This window comes from Triticum dicoccoides, chromosome 7A (genome assembly GCF_002162155.2).
Source record: "Triticum dicoccoides isolate Atlit2015 ecotype Zavitan chromosome 7A, WEW_v2.0, whole genome shotgun sequence".
Lineage (NCBI taxonomy): Eukaryota > Viridiplantae > Streptophyta > Magnoliopsida > Poales > Poaceae > Triticum > Triticum dicoccoides.
The window spans coordinates 709191450-709210830 of NC_041392.1; the positions used below are offsets into that span (position 1 = coordinate 709191450).

The 19381-nt window shown below is 43.9% G+C and overlaps 1 pseudogene; it reads left to right on the forward strand.

Annotated features, from left to right (window-relative positions):
* The first annotated feature begins 13014 nt into the window (after positions 1-13014).
* Positions 13015-14440, forward strand: LOC119331071 (annotated as a pseudogene).
* Positions 14441-19381: the final 4941 nt, after the last annotated feature.

The window sequence follows — 19381 nt, forward strand, 5'->3', positions numbered from 1 at the left end:
GGGAACACAGTTTGGCGGTGCTCAAGTGGTGAGCCGCTTCAATGCCGGCGCTAGTGAGAGGTCCCATCCGCTCTGGGCGGCATCAGCACGGAGCTGGCGCTCTAGAAGTGGCATGAATACTGGGCAACCGCTCTTACGAGAAAGGGCACAGGCGAGGGCGGGAGTTTAGGGTAGGACCAAGTTTGTCAGACGCATGGGTCATAGCGGTCTAGATGCCCGCAAAGCCCTCCGGTTTGCGGGAAAAATGGACGTCTGAGCCGGTCTGCGGATGGATGGGGGTACCGCGTTGGATGACATAACACGTCCGGATCACATGGTTCAGATGGATGCGGGTGTTGGTTTGAGAGTCGGTGTTGGAAATGCCCTTGCATCTTACTAATAGATCGGATTTAAATAACATTCATACGTCTGGAGTGCTATCATGCCGCAACAAAAACACTGAAGAAAGTAATCGAAAAAGAAGCAGAAATAAGGGGGCAGCTAGCTGAAGCAGACGTGTAACCTGAAAGATGTAGCAGTACCATCATCAACTCGTTTCAAGTATGCAAACATTAAAATTCAAGCCAGCAAAAAGAAGAAGTAATGTATCCACAAAAAGGAAAGAAGAAATGTATTACTCCATCTGTTTTAAAATACTTGTCATTATTTTAGTTCAACCGATAAGAGCGTTTAGATTATACTCTTTTACAGAGGGAGTATTTTAGAACGGGGCCTTTCTCACTGTTCTGACCTTATCACGAAACGTTAGCACAAAATAAACTTCTCATAATATTATTTCATGATCTAACCCTGTTGATAACGTCACAAGCCGTGACGTTTCTTCGCTATATGAAAACGTCAAACCAGCCTACGTTGCTTCCTTTTTAGATAAGTGGCAAATGGTAAACAAGTTGTTGGAAACGCCACACACCGTGGCATTGCATGGTTGGGCACTAATGCCCTGACCCTTTAGTCCCGGTTCAATCCAGAACCGAGACTAAAGGCCCTCCACGTGGAGGGTCCACCTTTAGTCTCGGTTGGTAACACCAACCGGTACTAAAGGAAATTTTCTGATTTTTTTTTGAATTTTTTTTTGAATTTTTTTTTTGAATTTTTTTTTCAAATTTCTGAATTATTTTAACCTGTAATCTCTAATCACCCCTCGTCACTGCTCAATTTAATCTCTAATCACCCCTCATCATTCCAAATCATCTAACTTCCCGAACGGTCACCCATCCTCTCACTACTCCAGCCTGAGCACGCTTAACTTCTGGGTTCTATTCTCCCTCGTTTCCAAGTATGCACTTGTTGTTTTCCTGATAATAGTAAGATGTCAATCCTATTAACCCTCAGGAATTTAGCTTGAGCATGAAGTCACATATTTCACTGTTTGAGTTTGAAACTATTGTTCTAAAAAATAATAATTTTTTAGTAACACTAATATTTCTTGAATAAGTAGTTTGACCATTGTTTGACCATAGTTTGACCAGATTTGACCAAAATTCAAAAAAGGTGAAATAATTATTTAATAACACTAATATTCTTGAATAATTATTTAGTAACACTAATACTTCTTGAATAAGTAGTTTGACCATAGTTTGACCAGATTTACTGAAAATTTAAAAAAACTGAAATTTGAGCATAACTTTTTTTCCTTTTCTTGCGACGACGGGGACGGGGCGGCGACGAGGGATGGAGACGTACGGGGGGCACGGTGGGCGACGGTGCAGAGGAGAAGAAGCAGATGAGAAACTGAAATTTTCGTAAGTGTTGTTTATATAGGAGGGGCCTTTAGTACCGGTTGGAGCCACCAACCGGTACTAAAGGCCTGTTTTGGCCAGGCCAAGCGGCGGGAAGCAACCCCCTTTAGTACCGGTTGGTGCCACGACCCGCTACTAAAGGGGGTGCGCTGGCGCAGGTGTGGTGCGGCAAGTTTAGTCCCACCTCGCTAGCCGAGGGGCGACCGCACTGGTTTATAAACCCCCGTGCGGTAGCTCTCTCGAGCTCCTCTCCAAAGCAGGCCTACTGGGCCTACATGTTCTGTGCTGCCCTGTTGGCCTACTGGGCCTTTGCGGGCCTACATCCTGGCCCAATAACAGGTTGGGTTTCTAGTCGTATGCCGGCCGCTTTGGCCTAGTAGGCGGGCTTTTTTTAATTTTTTTGCTTTATTTATTTTTGAGTTGTTTTTTTGTGTATTTAGAGTTTCTTTGTGAATATTTTTGCTTTAGGTACAAAAAATTACAAACTTTCTGTTAGTGCCCGTAGTTTTCAAATTTGAATAGTTTAAATTTTGAATTATTTGAAATTAGTGTGAATCACTAGTTTGTGAATAACTTAACTTTAAAAATCAGTAAAGGCATGAAAGAATTTGTTTGCACATAAAATTTCTTCGCGTTTCAAATGCGAAAACACATAATTAACTACCCTAACTATTACAGAGATTCCCTTCTGGGTGTGAAACACAGAAGAAAGTGATGATAGTGAAGCCGATCACATCCCAGATCTTTGGGTGTGAAACTTTTTCTTCACGTGTGTCCCTTTGCTTAACGGGATGCTCGGGTCAATATTCACTGTGAATGGAGCAATTTCATCAAACTTTCCATAATCTTCTGACTTGTCTGTCTTGTCATCCACTCCCACGATGTTTCTCTTCCCAGAAAGAACTATGTGCCGCTTTGGCTCATCGTACGATGCATTCACTTCCTTATCTTTTCTTTTTCTTGGCTTGGTAGACATGTCCTTCACAAAGAAAACCTGTGCCACATCATTGGCTAGGACGAATGGTTCGTCTGCATACGCAAGATTGTTGAGATCCACTGTTGTCATTCCGTACTGCGGGTCTTCCGTTACCCCGCCTCGTGTCATATTGACCCATTTGCACCGAAACAAAGGGACCTACAAACCACGTCGATAGTCAAGTTCCCATATGTCATGTATATAACCATAATATGTTTCCTTTCCAGTCTTGGTTTCTGCATCAAAGCGGACACCACTGTTTTGGTTGGTGCTCTTCTTATCTTGGGCGATCGTGTAAAATGTATTACCATTTATCTCGTACCCTTTGAAAGTCATTATATTCGAAGATGGTAACTGGGACAGCAAGTACAGGTCATCTTCAATAGAGGTGTCATGCATGGTACGTGTCTGCAACCAGCTGGCGAAACTCCTGGTTTGTTCACGTGTAATCCAGTCATCAGATCGCTCCGGGTGTTTGGAGCATAGCAAATTCTTGTGTTCATCCATATACGGAGCCACCAAGGCGGAATTCTGTAGAACTTTGTACTGTGCTTCAATGAGAGAATGTCCGTCCATACATATTATTTGTTCCCCTCCTAGCGTGCCATTTGCATCCAGTCTGCCCTTATGCCCCGATTCAGGAACACCAATCGGCTTAAGGTCAGGAATAAAGTCAATACAAAACTCAATGACCTCCTCATTTTGACGGCCCTTGGAGATGCTTCCTTCTGGCCTAGCACGGTTATGAACATATTTATTTAAGACTCCCATGAACCTCTCAAAGGGGAACATATTGTGTAGAAATACATGACCCAAAACGTTAATCTCTTCGCATAGGTGAACTAGGACGTGCGTCATGATGTTGAAGAAGGATGGTGGGAACACCAACTCGAAACTGACAAGACATTGCACCAAATCATTCTCTAACCTTGGTATGATTTCTGGATCGCTTACCTTCTGAGAGATTGCATTGAGAAATGCACATAGCTTCACAATGGCTAATCAAACATTTTCCGGTAGAAGCCCCCTCAATGCAACCGGAAGCAGTTGCGTCATAATCACGTGGCAGTCATGAGACTTTAGGTTCTGGAATTTTTTTCTCTGCCATGTTTATTATTCCCTTTATATTCGACGAGAAGCCAGACGGTACCTTAATACTGAGCAGGCATTCAAAGAAGATTTCCTTCTCTTATTTGGTAAGGGCATAGCTTGCATGACCCTGATGTATGCCGTCTTTTCCGTCCATACGTTGTTGGTCCTCTCGTGCCTCAGGTGTATCTTTTGTCTTCCCATACACGCCCAAGAAGCCAAGTAGGGTCACACAAAGATTCTTCGTCACGTGCATCACGTCGATTGCGGAGCGGACCTCTAGGTCTTTCCAATAGGGCAGGTCCCAAAATATAGATTTCTTCTTCCACATGGGTGCGCGTCCGTCAGCGTCATTCGGAACAGGTTGTCCCCCAGGACCCTTTCCAAAGACCACCTTCAAATCCTTGACCATATCATGTACATCAGCACCAGTACGGTGGTGAGGCTTCGTCCGGTGATCCGCCTCACCTTGAAATGCCTGCCTTTCTTTCTTACGGGATGCCTGCTCGGAAGAAATCGACGATGTCCCAGGTACACATTCTTCTTACAATTAGCCAAATATATACTGTCGGTATCGTCCAAACAGTGCGTGCATGCGTGGTATCCCTTGTTTGTCTGTCCTGACAGGTTACTGAGAGCAGGCCAATCCTTGATGGTCATGAACAGCAACGCCTTTAGGTCAAATTCTTCCCCCATGTGCTCATCCCACGCACGTACATCTGTTCCATTCCATAGTTGTAAGAGTTCTTCAACTAATGGCCTTAGGTACACATCAATGTCGTTGCCGGGTTGCTTAGGGCCTTGGATGAGCACTGGCATCATAATGAACTTCCGCTTCATGCACAACCAAGGAGGAAGGTTATACAAACATAGAGTCACAGGCCAGGTGCTATGGTTGCTGATCTGCTCCCCAAAAGGATTAATGCCATCTGCACTTAGACCAAACCATACGCTCCTTGTGTCATCTGCCCCGTACTTTCTTTCGATTTTTCTCCACTGCGACCCGTCAGTGGGTACTCTCAACTTTCCGTCTTTCTTACGGTCCTCTCTATGCCATCGCATCGCCTTGGCATGCTCTTTGTTTTGGAACAAACGTTTCAACCGTGGTATTATAGGAGCATATCACATCACCTTGGCAGGAATCTTCTTCCTGGGGCGCTCGCCCTCGACATCGTCAGGGTCATCGCGGCTGATCTTATAGCTCAATGCACCACATACCGGGCAAGCATCCAAATCCTCGTACTCACCGCGGTAGATGATGCAATCATTAGGGCATGCATGTATCTTCTGCACCTCTAACCCTAGAGGGCAGACAGCCTTCTTTGCTTGGTACGTACTCTCGGGCAATTCATTGTCCTTTGGAAGCATATCCTTTATCATTACAAACAACTTTCCAAATCCCTTGTCAGATACACCATTCTCTGCCTTCCATCGCAGCAATTCCAGTGTGGTGCCCAGCTTTTTCTTGTAACCTTCATAATTTGGGTACAACAATTTTTTGTGATCCTCTAACATGCGCTGCAACTTCTTCTTCTCCAAATCACTTGCGCAGTTTCTCTTTGCATCGGCAATGGCCCGACCTAGATCATCAACGGGCTCATCCGATGCCTCTTCTTCAGCTTCTTCCGGCATTGCCGGCTCAGCTTCTTCCTGCATTACCGGCTCAGCTTCTTCCCCCATTGTTGTATCATCGTATTCAGGGAACCCATGGCCAGGATAGCTGTCGTCGTTCTCTTCTTCTTCATTGTCTTCCATCATAACCCCTCTTGGCATGGTCTTGGTGTGAATGTCACGCAAGTAAAGATCATGTTGGCACTAGCATGCGATTGAGCCGCAACAAAGAGCCAGTCGCCACCAAAGCCACCGAACGGCGAAGGTCGCTGTAGCATATTGAGACGGAGATCGAGGGAGGATTGCATCGCCAAAATCCCAACTCGGGACGCTTCGACAATCCCGCACCATCCTCGTGCTCAGTTGTCCTCATCCATGGCGGCAGAACCAGCCGACGGAAGAAACTTGTCGTTGTAGCTGGATCAGTTCCTAAGGTGCGTACAAATGTCTCATCTCCTGAGCAAGCACATTTCGAATGATTTCCCCACGAGCTCTCTTTATACTTCTGAAACGATTTTCACCCGCCGAGGGCAGCTCCAACGCTGTGCCCCAAACCGCCCTCGAGGGCGTCCCCAATGGCGTATCTTAATCCGGACATAGTAAACATCCGCGGACGCGTCCACGGACACAGATACGAGAGCCGGTCATCCTACCATATGCACCAAAGATCCGCCCTACGAAAGGCATCCTCCATTTGGCATGTGTATGTTGATCAATAGCAAATTAAATATATGTTTAAATAGTTGAGAACATATGCAATCACACCCAAAAGCACCGTATGTTGGGTCTACATGCCCGGCTCCGGCTGGGAGTCATCCACTTGCCCATCCTCGAAGTCTCCTCCGTCGTGGATGATGCCCAAGATCTCCCCATCGTCCGCTATGACGCGCCCCCGGCTGAGACAAACTGGCAAACAGAGTGCGGGAAACCTAGTTGATCCACGCACCGATGTCCGTGATCGGACAAGTTGTGGCGATGACGAGTCGGCTAAATTGATGGTCACGTTGAGATCGACGCTCCATGGCATGTGTAGAGTGGAGGTGGTCGGGGACCAATGCCGATGACTGTGTTGCTTGGTGGTGTAGTAGTACGACGACTGTTGCTGCTTGGCGGGGCCGGCAAGTGCATTAGCGCCCCCTCCCGTCGAGCTTCTTCACCTTAAGAGGTGCCGCCTAACCAACAACCGCATCTGCTACCTCCCTGCTCCTCCTTTTGCGGCGGTGCAAGTTGCGTTTCGGTAAGTTAATATTGTGTGCGGCACTTTGGACATGTGGCGGTGGACGCTAAAAAAGGCAGGAACTGGGGTGGATGGCGGCGACAATTAGAGCGGAGAGGGTGTGAAAGCACCAGCTTTGGCCTGAAAAATAATATGAAAATGGTGAAAATGTGAGGGCTTCGGTGGGGTTTTGGATGAGTCAGGGGTGTTGGAGTCCTACATTGCGGAGGTCCGTACATCCGCAAACATCTCCTCAATTTGATGCTGATTTGTGTAACTTGGACGCACGGACGCATCCATCGCGCGTCTGAGGCACTATGTTGAATGCTAAAAAACCACCCGGGCACCACTGTCCAGACGTTTAGGACAGGTCTCCACCACTATTATTGTAGAGCACCTACTGCTCAGTGGCAAAGTTAGGGTTCTCCGACACCATGGACACTATGACCACCTTGCTTGCGTGCGACGTAGATTTGGCCGTCCCTCAGCCTGTGCTGCTCGAGGAGGGAAAAGTTCTACCACTGCTCCACCTGCACCTGCTAGAACATCGACAACGACGGTGGCGTTGGCTGCTCCTCCACCATGGCGTCACTGAAGTGCATCTACACCTGCTCCATGGGTCAAGCCGACATGAACCGGTGGGGGCAGGGGCATCGAGTTGTCATCGGAGCCCGTCTCCATCGGTGGGTCGTCGTTGGAGACCTCCGAGGAGCTGGCCGACATGACGACCTCTATCTGTCTGGCACGGTGGTCCTTCCAATTGGCCGCAAGGGCGGACACCTCATGCTTCTGCCCGTCGAGAGGCTCTCCCACAATGCGTTGCCGCTTGCTGTCATGGAAGATGTGGTGCACGGGAGAAGAATGTGCAGCGGACGTGTTGTACTGTGGTTTTTGCCGAGAGTGGCCCCGTTTAACTAGCGGATGCCAATGAGACCAACCGGCTAGGTGTGTCTATGCGAATGTCGGAATTGGTTTCTAAGTCGACGTAGCTATTTAATGATGGCAGGCGGACGGATGGGCAACCCGTTTGAATGCGGTACATATCTGTCCCGTCCTGGCCAGTGACATATCTGCGGCATTGAACTAGCGCGGACAAGGGGAACATAGTTTGGCGGTGCTCAAGTGGTGAGCCGCTTCAATGCCGGCGCTAGTGAGAGGTCCTGTCCGCTCTGGGCGGCATCAGCACGGAGCTGGCGCTCTAGAAGTGGCATGAATACTGGGCAACCGCTCTAACGAGAAAGGGCACAGGCGAGGGCAGGAGTTTAGGGTAGGACCAAGTTTGTCGGACGCATGGGTCATAGCGGTCTAGATGCCCGCAAAGCCCTCCGGTTTGAGGGAAAAATGGACGTCTGAGCCGGTCTGCGGATGGATGGGGGTACCGCGTTGGATGACATAACACATCCGAATCACATGTTTCAGATGGATGCGGGTGGTGGTTTGAGAGTCGGTGTTGGAAATGCCCTTGCATCTTACTAATAGATCGGATTTAAATAACATTCATACGTCTGGAGTGCTATCATGCCGCAACAAAAACACTGAAGAAAGAAATCGAAAAAGAAGCAGAAATAAGGGGGCAGCTAGCTGAAGCAGACGTGTAACCTGAAAGATGTAGCAGTACCATCATCAACTCGTTTCAAGTATGCAAACGTTCAAATTCAAGCCAGCAAAAAGAAGAAGTAATGTATCCACAAAAAGGAAAGAAGAAATGTATTACTCCATCTGTTTTAAAATACTTGTCATTATTTTAGTTCAACCGATAAGAGCGTTTAGATTATACTCTTTTATAGAGGGAGTATTTTAGAATGAGGCCTTTCTCACTGTTCTGACCTTATCACGAAACGTTAGCACAAAATAAACTTCTCATAATATTATTTCATGATTTAACCCTGTTGATAACGTCACAAGCCGTGACGTTTCTTCGCTATATGAAAACGTCAAACCAGCCTACGTTGCTTCCTTTTTAGATAAGTGGCAAATGGTAAACAAGTTGTTGGAAACGCCACACACCCTGGCATTGCATGGTTGGGCAACAACGCCATACACCTTAGCGTTTCCAGTAACGCCAGACACGCTGGTGTTTTTTCCTTGTCACGTACACTGGTAGAAAAAGGGCCTTTAGTCCCGGTTCGTAAGGGCCTTTAGTCCCGGTTCTGGAACCGGGACTAAAGGGTCGGTACTAATGCCCTGGCCCTTTAGTCCCGGTTCAATCCAGAACCGGGACTAAAGGCCCTCCACGTGGAGGGTCCACCTTTAGTCCCGATTGTTAACACCAACCGGTACTAAAGGAAATTTTCTGATTTTTGTTTGAAATTTTTTTGAATTTTTTTGAAATTTTTTATTTTCAAATTTCTGAATTATTTTAACCTGTAATCTCTAATCACCCCTCACCACTGCTCAATTTAATCTCTAATCACCCCTCATCATTCCAAATCATCTAACTTCCCGAACGGTCACCCATCCTCTCACTACTCCAGCCTGAGCACGCTTAACTTCCGGGTTCTATTCTCCCTCGTTTCCAAGTTTGCAATTGTTGTTTTCCTGACAATAGTAAGATGTCAATCCTATTAACCCTCAGGAATTTAGCTTGAGCATGAAGTCACATATTTCACTGTTTGAGTTTGAAACTATTGTTCTAAAAAATAATAATTTTTTAGTAACACTAATATTTCTTGAATAAGTAGTTTGACCATTGTTTGACCACAGTTTGACCATAGCTTGACCAGATTTGACCAAAATTCAAAAAAGGTGAAATACTTATTTAATAACACTAATATTTTTGAATAATTATTTAGTAACACTAATACTTCTTGAATAAGTAGTTTGACCAGATTTACTGAAAATTTAAAAAAACTGAAATTTGAGCATAACTTTTTTTCCTTTTGGAATTTGAGGATTCTACAAATTTGCAAACAGGCCGTAGGCGGTCTCCATCGGATGTAACTTTTTGAGTAGATGATTTTTCATATAAAAAACTTTTTAATCCGAGTTTGTATGCAAAAGTTATGCCCATTTTACAAATTCCAGAGAAATTTTGTAAATAAAGTCGAAATTCATATTTGTAAATTTTTCCAACAACTAGACCACATTCACATGGGAAACTTATTTTATTTTATTTTTATTGACATTTCCATCATTTTCTTTCATTTTTTTTAAAACTAAAAAAGCGGTCCAAGGGGGGAGTTTGAAAATGGGACCTTTAGTACCGGTTCGTGCCATGAACCGGTACTAATGCCTCAAAGCCCATTAGACCCGGTTGATAAGGTCTAACCTTTAGTACCGGTTGGTGCCACCAACCGGGACCAATGGGCATCGCACCCTTTAGTCCCGGTTCGTGGCACGAACCGGGACTAAAGGGCCCAGGTGAACCGGGACTAATGCCTTAGTAGCACGAACCGGGATAAATGCACCCGTTGGTCCCGGTTCTGAACTGAACCGGAACTAATGGGCTTACCCGACCTGGACCAAAGCCCCCTTTTCTACTAGTGGTACCGTCTTAATCGGGCCAGCAACGCAGGCGAGTTTGGTGTTTTCCAATAGTGCAGCAAGGCCACAAGCCGCGGTGTTTCTAAAAAGGGTAAGAGTATAAGATAGTTTTATGGGAAGCTTATTTTGTGTTAAAGTTTTCTGATAAGGTCTGTATAGTGAAAAGGGCATTAGAACGAAGGGAGCACATTTTTTTGAACCAAAAGAAAATCAAGGCACGAGCCGTGGGCAGGAGAGGAATGCCCCATCGGCCCGCATTATGACGATCACGCGGCCGTATCTCCGGGGCCAGGATCCAATCCCATCACGCCTGCTTCTCTGCGCGCTGCGCCCACCCCAAGAGAATCAATCAATTCCGCGCCAGAACTGTCGGGAGGCCCCGCCTGCCAGAAACCGAAGAACCCATGGACCGGACCGCCATATGCCCATATGTATCGCCATGCGTCCTGTTTATTTATTTTATTTTATTTTTCTCTCGTGGGTCGTGTGCTCGTGCCGCCCTGTCACCGTCACACTTACGCCAACCAAGTAACCACCGTACTTTGCGAATCCAAATCAGGCGAGACGATTGAATCAACTTGTGGTTGAGTTGGTTAGGTGGACAGTGATGTTTTCAACCTACCGGGGCTTAAATTCTGGTGCTCGTATTATTTTTGAATTTATTTCAGGATTTCCGGCGATGCGCTTTTAGTGCGAGGAGACGTTCCTGTCGATGACGAGGCGTCTATGGTGACTTCGTAAATCTCAAGATGATATGCCGGTTCAGTCTGTTGGAGGTGCTCATAGGGGTAAGGTGTGCGTGTGTGCGTTCATAGGGGTAAGTGTATGCACGTGTATATGAGCGCTTGTGTCCGTACTGATGCTAAAAAAATGTTTGGCTTAGCCTACGGTCGCTTTCTTTTTTTTTTTTTTTGAAACTTTTACCGTTTCCTTCTTCCTACTCGCGCATGGTCGTGCCGGCCGGAACGAGTCGCCGAGGAATTTGCGATCTGGGCACTCGGCAGGCATGCGTGTACGTGCGTAAGGGCCAGGTCCCCCCCGCGCATGATTTGGAGATCATTGCATCGCATTTGCGATCATACCACACGCGCGGTCCACAGTTGCGTGCATAATTTTGTTATAAATGCGATAAAATTTTCACCTTTTTCTTGCAAAAATGCGATAATTTTTGCATAAATGAGCTCTTCTGGCGAGCTCTTCGAACCTTGATACATTGCTCAACTTTCCACCTTCTCGTTTGTCTTGTATCTCGTACGTATTGTCGTAATTTCTTTTCACATTTTCATGTCTCTTAGTAGTATTGTTCTGATTGAACTCTTCTTATCCACCTTAGGTGTGTACTGTTTCACTCAAGGTGTATCCCAAAAAGAAAAGGTGTGTATTATTCTTGCATTTCATTGTATCTTTTTTTAATAAGGACATGGACTCTTCTAATGATACATGATATCTTATAAAACAAGAAGATAACAACCAGGTCTTTAGAGAACCAAACAAACTCAATCTCCAGCACACCCTGAAGGTATGTCATCGCCGCTCTATTGCTGGAGTCGGCTTGGCATTGTATCATGCGGCTGAGGGAGTCGTCATGCTAAAGTCCAGTTGTACCAATGCCATGGTGAAGAAGCAACCATTGTAGAAGTCTTCTCCCACAGTCGATCGCTCTAGAGAAGAACACAACGAGAATGGATATATCACCAATGTGACGAGAAGGGTGCATGAACCACCATAGAGCGATCTGTCGCGTCAAGGCCTCAAGGAGACACCCAAGGCTTGTCGGATCACTTCTAGTGGCTGGTTTCACGAGGTTAGAGTTATCTATTGCCATGTGTCTGAGGACGTGGGCATAGCCCAGTGGTTGGGGGCGCATGATTGTAAACCTAACGACCAGAGTTCGATCCACGTCAGGGACGAATTTCTGGAATTCTCATGAGGGATGCTTCTTCTATATCAATAAATCCGTGGGTGCTAGTGCCCATGGAGTTTCATTTTTTTTTTCTATTGCCATGTGTCTGGTTGGTGTAATGACATAAAAGTTCATTTTCTTGTAGTATTTCCTTATGTATGGTACATGTAATGCCATACATGTTTTTCTTGTATTGCCTAAAAGGTGGAATGCCATTTTATTGCAGGAAAGGCAGTACAACATAAAAAGTCAAATACACCAACATGCACTCATCCTTATGAACGCACCCACGCACACCGTACTCCTATGAGCATCTTCGAGAGATTGAGCCGGCGGATCTTGAGATTAACAAATTCGTCACCGCAGATGCCTCAGCCTCGCTATCGACGAAAACGTCACCTCGCACTTAAAAAGAAAATTCTCGCTTTATGAAACACGCATGTGTCAAGCCTGTGGTTTGATCCCTTATGAGCTGGGATGCAACCACCCCTTATATGTTGTGTTGGTTCTCGGTGGGGTGTCATTTTTTACCGTGTAATTCTCTAGTTGTTGTCTTTATACTACTTACCTTGGGTAGTTGGGGCAAATAGTGTAGTACCCGGATTGCTATTTTTGCAGTCTTACATGTAGATTTTTTTTGGAGTGCATCGATTAAATCTTGCACTGCTTTTCTGTAGGGGTATATCTTGCACTGTTTTGTGTATAGGTTTCCATTGGTATGCCTTGTGTCTAACAAATCATCTAATGAACTCCTCTAAAAATACTATATGCAACGAATTTAAAAAAAATTTGAGGGGTAAAAATATATCTTTTTTTAGAACGTAAAAATATATATATCTAAAAATGATAGAAACGACAACTCAAAAAGCCCAATGGACCAACACGCACACCGGTTGGAGGATTTGGGCTTGAACTGGGCCGAAATATTTTTCCCAAATCTCTCTCCTTTCTCTCGCGCGAATCTTCGTCCCCATCCGGCCATCCCCCATCCCCCCAGAAAAATTCCCCATCTCGCCGCCGCTCACTGTACGCCACCGCGTGCCGCCGTTCCCCGCGCCGCGCCACCTCCCCTATCGCCCCGTCGCAGTTCCCCTTGCCCGCGGCTCCCATAACCGCGCGCCGCCTCCGCCGCCGCGCTTAGTTTCTGCCCGACCAGAGGCCAGGAATGGCCGCGTCCGAGAGCTCACTGACGAGGACCGCCTCGACCTGCGCCCCGGAGACTGCGCACGGGTCGCACGTCTTCAAGATCGACGGGTACATCCTGCACAGGGGCTTCGGGGTCGGCAAGTTCATCCACTCCGCTACCTTCGCCGTCGGCGGCTACGACTGGTGCCTCCGCTTCTACCCCGACGGTGACAGGGAAGACAGCAATGGCTGGGTGTCGGCCTACCTCGAGCTCAAGACCGAGAACACGGAGGTGAGGGTGCTCTATGATATGTGGCTGCTCGACCAGCCCACAGGGCCTCCACCACCACCGCCTTATGCCTGGCCAAACCCTAGCCAGATAGACCCGTCGGTTTTTGACACCCGTGACAATGCAGCCGCGAGCTGGGGCTTTACCACATTCTGGAGGAAGAGTGAACTTGGAGAGTATATTATTGATGACATTCTTTGCATCCAGTGCAATCTTACAGTTATCAAGTTCAAGGAGGCGCAGGTTTTCACATTTGGAGGAGGCCAAGACGAATGTTGTGGTCCAAGTGCCGCCATCTGATCTGTTTGATAATCTCAGTAACTTGCTGGATGCCACAGAGGGAGCTGATGTATCTTTCAATGTGAAACATGATGTTTTCTCAGCTCATAAGATAATCCTTGCGATGCGTTCGGCGGTCTTCAGGTCAGAGTTCTACGGGCCAATGAGGGACAAAAAAAGGCGCAGCATAACTGTCGAAGATATGCAGCCTGCTGCTTTCAGAGGACTGCTTCACTTCATCTACAAGGATTCGTTGCCTCCGATGGATGAGCTCAATGATGAAGAGTATGAAGAAATGCTTAGGCATTTGCTTGTCGCTGCAGATAGGTATGCCATGGAAAGGATGAAATTGATGTGCGAGAGCAAGCTGTGCGAGGTTCTTTGTGCTGAGACTGTCGCGACCACGCTAGCTCTAGCCGACCAGCACCATTGTAGCCAGCTCAAAGATGCTTGCATTGAGTTTATGAACTCTTCAAACATAATTTGTGATGTGGTGGCCAGTAAAGGGTATGAGCAACCGAAAAGGGAATGCCCTACTATCATTGCGGATATTTGGCAGAAAACAGCAAAGAGTCGCAAACTTTAGTATGCTGTTCGTGGATTAACTTGAGCGTAGTTACTTAAGTTGAAACCTTAGCAACCTGTGATTAGTTTGTCTATTTCTCAAGTTCTTAGATCTTTTGGAGAAGGGTAAGTTTCGCAAAATGTTTGTGATATGTTCTGCCTGTTATATGAACCTATGCTATGTCCGTAACATTCTCTAATATGTTTTGCTCTGTTGACTAGCAGTACGTTTACTGTTTATGTTTTTTCTTTTATGTGCTCATTTCATTTCCTAAAGCAGTGAGTAACTATCTTCCATGACCACATCTATCGTGAAATGAGATAAAACTTCAGCAAATATCAGCATTATTGCAAGTGATTTAGGAAAATGATTGATCGGTGCCGATTTTTTATATGTATATTATGGAGATGATAATCATACACTGTATTCCTAATATGTCTGTTAATATACGAATATCTTAATTGTTTGCATCGTTGTTCCAACCTGAACATTTAGTTTCATTTTTGTTACCATGTGTTTTTTCTTTATTTGGAGGCTGGTAAAACCTTGAGACATTTATTTCCACTTAGCGATTTTTGAACAAAACATGTGCAAAACCAGCTTCTCCAGCCGGCTTTACTGTTCTTTGCCGTTCCTTACCAAGTACTACAATTCTGCATTGTTAAATCAAACAATTTATAGAGACACTATTTTGACTTGATAAGCTCTGGAATAGGTAGCAGATTAGTTGCCCCTCTTGTGATCTTTTCTGCAGCCTACCTGCAGGATTCATGACGAAAAAGAAAGCTAGACTAGTTGTGTTTTAGTGGAGAAATTTTCTGTAAATGCACTGGTCTTGAGCCTGCATGCTATGTCACAAGATGCTTATTTCTTTTGAAGAGAGATTTACTTGGCATACTTCCTTCAGGATTCTGGAGGTTCTGTTTTTTGGTCCTTCCAACGGACCCTCCACTCCACATTTGTGTTGCTCTGTTCCTGGACTAGTGACAGAGCAAGCTAAGTTGCTTCACTCATACCCGGGATTTCTATACATAGCAACTTGGTTTAATCTACCGGAGTTGTGTTAGGGTTTGTAACACTGACCGAGAGTTATTTCACTTTTTCGCCTCACTTATGGTCAGGTTTTGCTGAATTGGTGAGATTGACCTGTTATTTCTCTTACGGGGGAAATTATATGTATGAGTTAGCTAACTGGAGGCATTGCCTGACGAATGCGCTTTACTGTTGCAGTTCCATGCCGTTATCTGATCCTAGGTTTAGTTTTGAGATTTTGGCGATTAAGGGGGATTGGGGAATCGATGCTCGACGTGGTGTGCCACTGGGCAGTTCTGTCCAGCTTCAGAACGTGAGATGTGATGCATGTGCCACCTATTTCCCTATTGGGATTTAGAATTCAGTGATTTTCCCTATGACATTTTGCCCAAGTTGCCAGGTTTTTGTACTATGTTAGGAGAGGTCAGTTCGCAGATAAACTCTGAGCCTTTGAGCTTTTACACAGAATCTGAGCTTGGCGTGCTTTGATGATCTGCTAGTTGTCTTCAAGAACCTTTTTGGTGTGCAAGAGGGAAACACCCCATCTGTAATTCTTCTATTATTTCCTTCTTCAGACTTCTTCACATAAGAGTCTCGGGAGTCGGATTTAGATCCAGCAGTTGTTGCAAGAATTGCAAAACATCCTTCGACATTATTTTTTGTGAAAGGCCCAAGGCCATATATTGCATATCACAGGTCCTTACAAACACACCCATTTCGCCTAAAAAAACACTCATACAAAAATAAAATAAAATAACATCCAAATACTTGTCATCTTCTTCCTCCTCTGTCCATTGGCGGCGCTGTGAGCATAGCTCCATAATGTCTCCGGGACTCCATCTCGACGTAGCAAACATTTAAAAAAAAACTAAGACCTTGTAGAAGCAGCGGCCAGGAAGTTGCATGCGTAGACAACATCTTTTGGCATGTGCTGGAAATGATAATGTTGCTAGAGGTACCTTTTTTTAGGATAGTTAGAGCTCGGTGTTGTGGTACTGACAAATCGGCGACAAAAGAGTAGAAGTTTTATTGTTTTTAAAGTAAATGAGTAGAAATCAGTCTTCTTTTTTTTCTAAGTGGGATTTTATTTTTGAGACAATTTTGAGGGGAAGTTATTTTAGTGGCATTCAAGCGGAGCGGATACGGTTCTAGGCTTCTAGCAAGTACCAACGACGTGTTGCTCCTCGCACTCGGGTATTGAACCTGGCCAACAGCATAAGACCTGCGTACTTCCAGCACACAAGCGACATGTTCGAATGCTTATATTTTCGTTCATTTCTGGCCTTTTTATTTTGTTTATATTAAAAAAATTTCTAAAATTATATATTCAAAATTGAATTTACTTATGTTTTAAAAAATTGTTCATCACACATCTAAAATATGTACATGCAGTGTACAAAATATCCCCACTTTTTTAAAATATTGATAGCATTCAAAAAAATGTTTGTGTCATTTAGAAAAATGTTCAGTTGTTTACCAAAAAATGTTCAGTTGTTTACCAAAAAATGTTCATGATTTTAAAAGAAATTATACAATTTTTAAAGGTGTTTGTGTAACATAAATAAAATATTGTACCATTCAACAAAATGTTCTGTAACATTTTTAAAACCATGTTCACATGTTTCAAAAAGTATGTTCTTGAAGTATTAAAAAGCAATACAGCAATGTAAAATATGTTTCATATCATGCAAAAAACTGTGCAACGTGTATTTGAAAAAAGAGTTTAACATGTTCGAAAACATTTTTCACATGCATTTCAAATTTTTTATACAATACAAAAAAATGTTTGTATAATCTAGAAAATTGTTTTGTACCAGTCACAAATATGTTTCAATGTGTGTTTGAAAAATGTTTTACATGTATTCCAGAACATGTTCAGAACATACATTAAAAAATTTCACCATGTATTTCAAAAAAGTTCAATGAGTATAAATTTTCTTGTGTATACGAAAAATGTGCATTGTGTATTGAAAAAGTAGACATTGATTGAAAGAAAGGAAAAAAGGAAAAAGAAAGAAAAGAAGAATGCCGAAGAAAACCTACACAAAAAGCACAAAGAAAAAAGAGGGGAAAAAAGCACAAAAGCTTCTAAAGCCGGCCATCGCATCTTCATACAAACATTTTCTGAGAGCTACTGTATTGCGCCGGCCCGCTACCGTCACACCAGAGGTGAGGCGAACGATTCGCTTGGTACGGTCGAGATATATCAAAATCACCAGTTAAGGGTTACCCCTTGCAAAGGTCACTCCCCACCTTCTTTGGTGCTGACAAGTGGCTCACTGCATGTGCACCATATATCGCAATTTGGACGTTCCCCTCTTTCGTAGATTCATTTATTCAAAAAATTTTGTCTCCTAAACGGTGCGTCCAAATACCGAACCGTTTCCTATGTTGAATTTCTAGCCGATATCTCTGAAACTAGATCCCATGTTAATAGTTTTCGGTGAACTTTTTTTTACAAAAAACCTTGGAAACTGAATAAAAATAAAAACAATCCAAAGAATAATAAAAAAAGGCAACAGAAAAATAAATATAAAAAAGCCCGGAGCCAAAAAGCACAGTTGCCGTTTTCAATTTCTTTGGAAGTAAAGGCTATGCTTCTCATGGAAGCAAATCTGTGCTTCTCGCGGAAGCACAGTTGTCCTTTTGCCTTTTTCATGGAAGCACAATTGTGCGGTTCCCTTTTCGAAAAGCACAGTTTGTGCTTCTCGTGGAAGCACATGCTGTATTTTTCACTTTTCTAGAAAGCACAACCGTTCTTCCCGCTAAAGCACACGTTGTGCCTCTTTGCGGGAAAGCACTGCTTCCTAGAAAAAAAATTCCTCTAAAACCTAGGAAAAACTAGTCAAAAGCTAAAAATGCCCCAAAAAATGATCTAAAAGTCGGAAAACACATACAAAAAAATAAAATAAAAAACCAAAATCTAGAGGAAACCCCTACACGTGACACATGGCGGCGTCTGGGCGCACCATTTGGTACGCTCTCAGGCCAAAAAGCGACCCTTTTGATAGCCCCACAAAGGGTAACCCTTAGTTAGTTGCTCCCGAGATATAGACGACACATCCTATATGCCGTCCGCAAATAGAGGTGCCTTCGCCGCAGTGCCCACAGGTGTGCCAACCCAATTCGTGGCAGTGCGTGCTGTAGGTTCGTTTAATATTTCTTTTTGTTTGTTTTCCTATTGCTTTTTTCTTTGTTTTTATGTTTGACCTTTTCTTTCTAGTTCTTTCCAGTTTTTGTTTGTTTGGGTTTTTATTAATACATATCAAGAAATTTTTTGATTCATGGTGAAGAATTGATTACTACATGATGAACATTTGTTTGTTTTGGTTTTTAAGTACATGGTGAACAATTCATTAGTATACAATGAATATTTGTTTGTTTATTTGGTTTCCTAATACATGGTGAACAATTCGTTATTGGTCATTGTATATTAAGAAAATGTTCACCTTATATTACAAAAAAGTTAAGTGTTTAGAGAAAAGGTCAGTGTGAATGTAAAAGAAATTCACCGTATATTATGAAAATGTTAATCTTATATTAGCAAAAGTTCATCGTGCGTTATAAAATATTCATCGTGTATTAAGAAAATATCCAACGTATATTAAAGGAATGTTAAATATATATTTAAAAGATGTTCAATGTATATTACCAATAGTTCACTGTATTAAAGAAATGTTCACCATCAGTTAAAACAAGGTTCAGTGTCTTTTTAAAATAATGTCCACTATATTATTAAAATGTGTATATTACAGAAAATTATTAAAAAGAAAATACACTTTTAAAAAATGCAATGCGCTCACACCTGACTGTTTGACTCCTGCAGGCATTGAATAGGGGGTCTTGATATACCCCTCACAGGGTACCTCAAAACAATGGGAGCAACTAGCGGGTACTCCTTTGGACGCTACCGTAGATGTCACCTTTTGAGCCCCGGGAGCGCGCCAAGTAGTGCGCCCAACCGTCGCCATGTCGCGCTTTGAACGCACCCTTAATTTTTTTTCTGCATGCGCTTTTGTTTTATTTTTCTGGCATTTTGTTTTTTTAGTCTTTTGCATGTTTTAACACAATTTT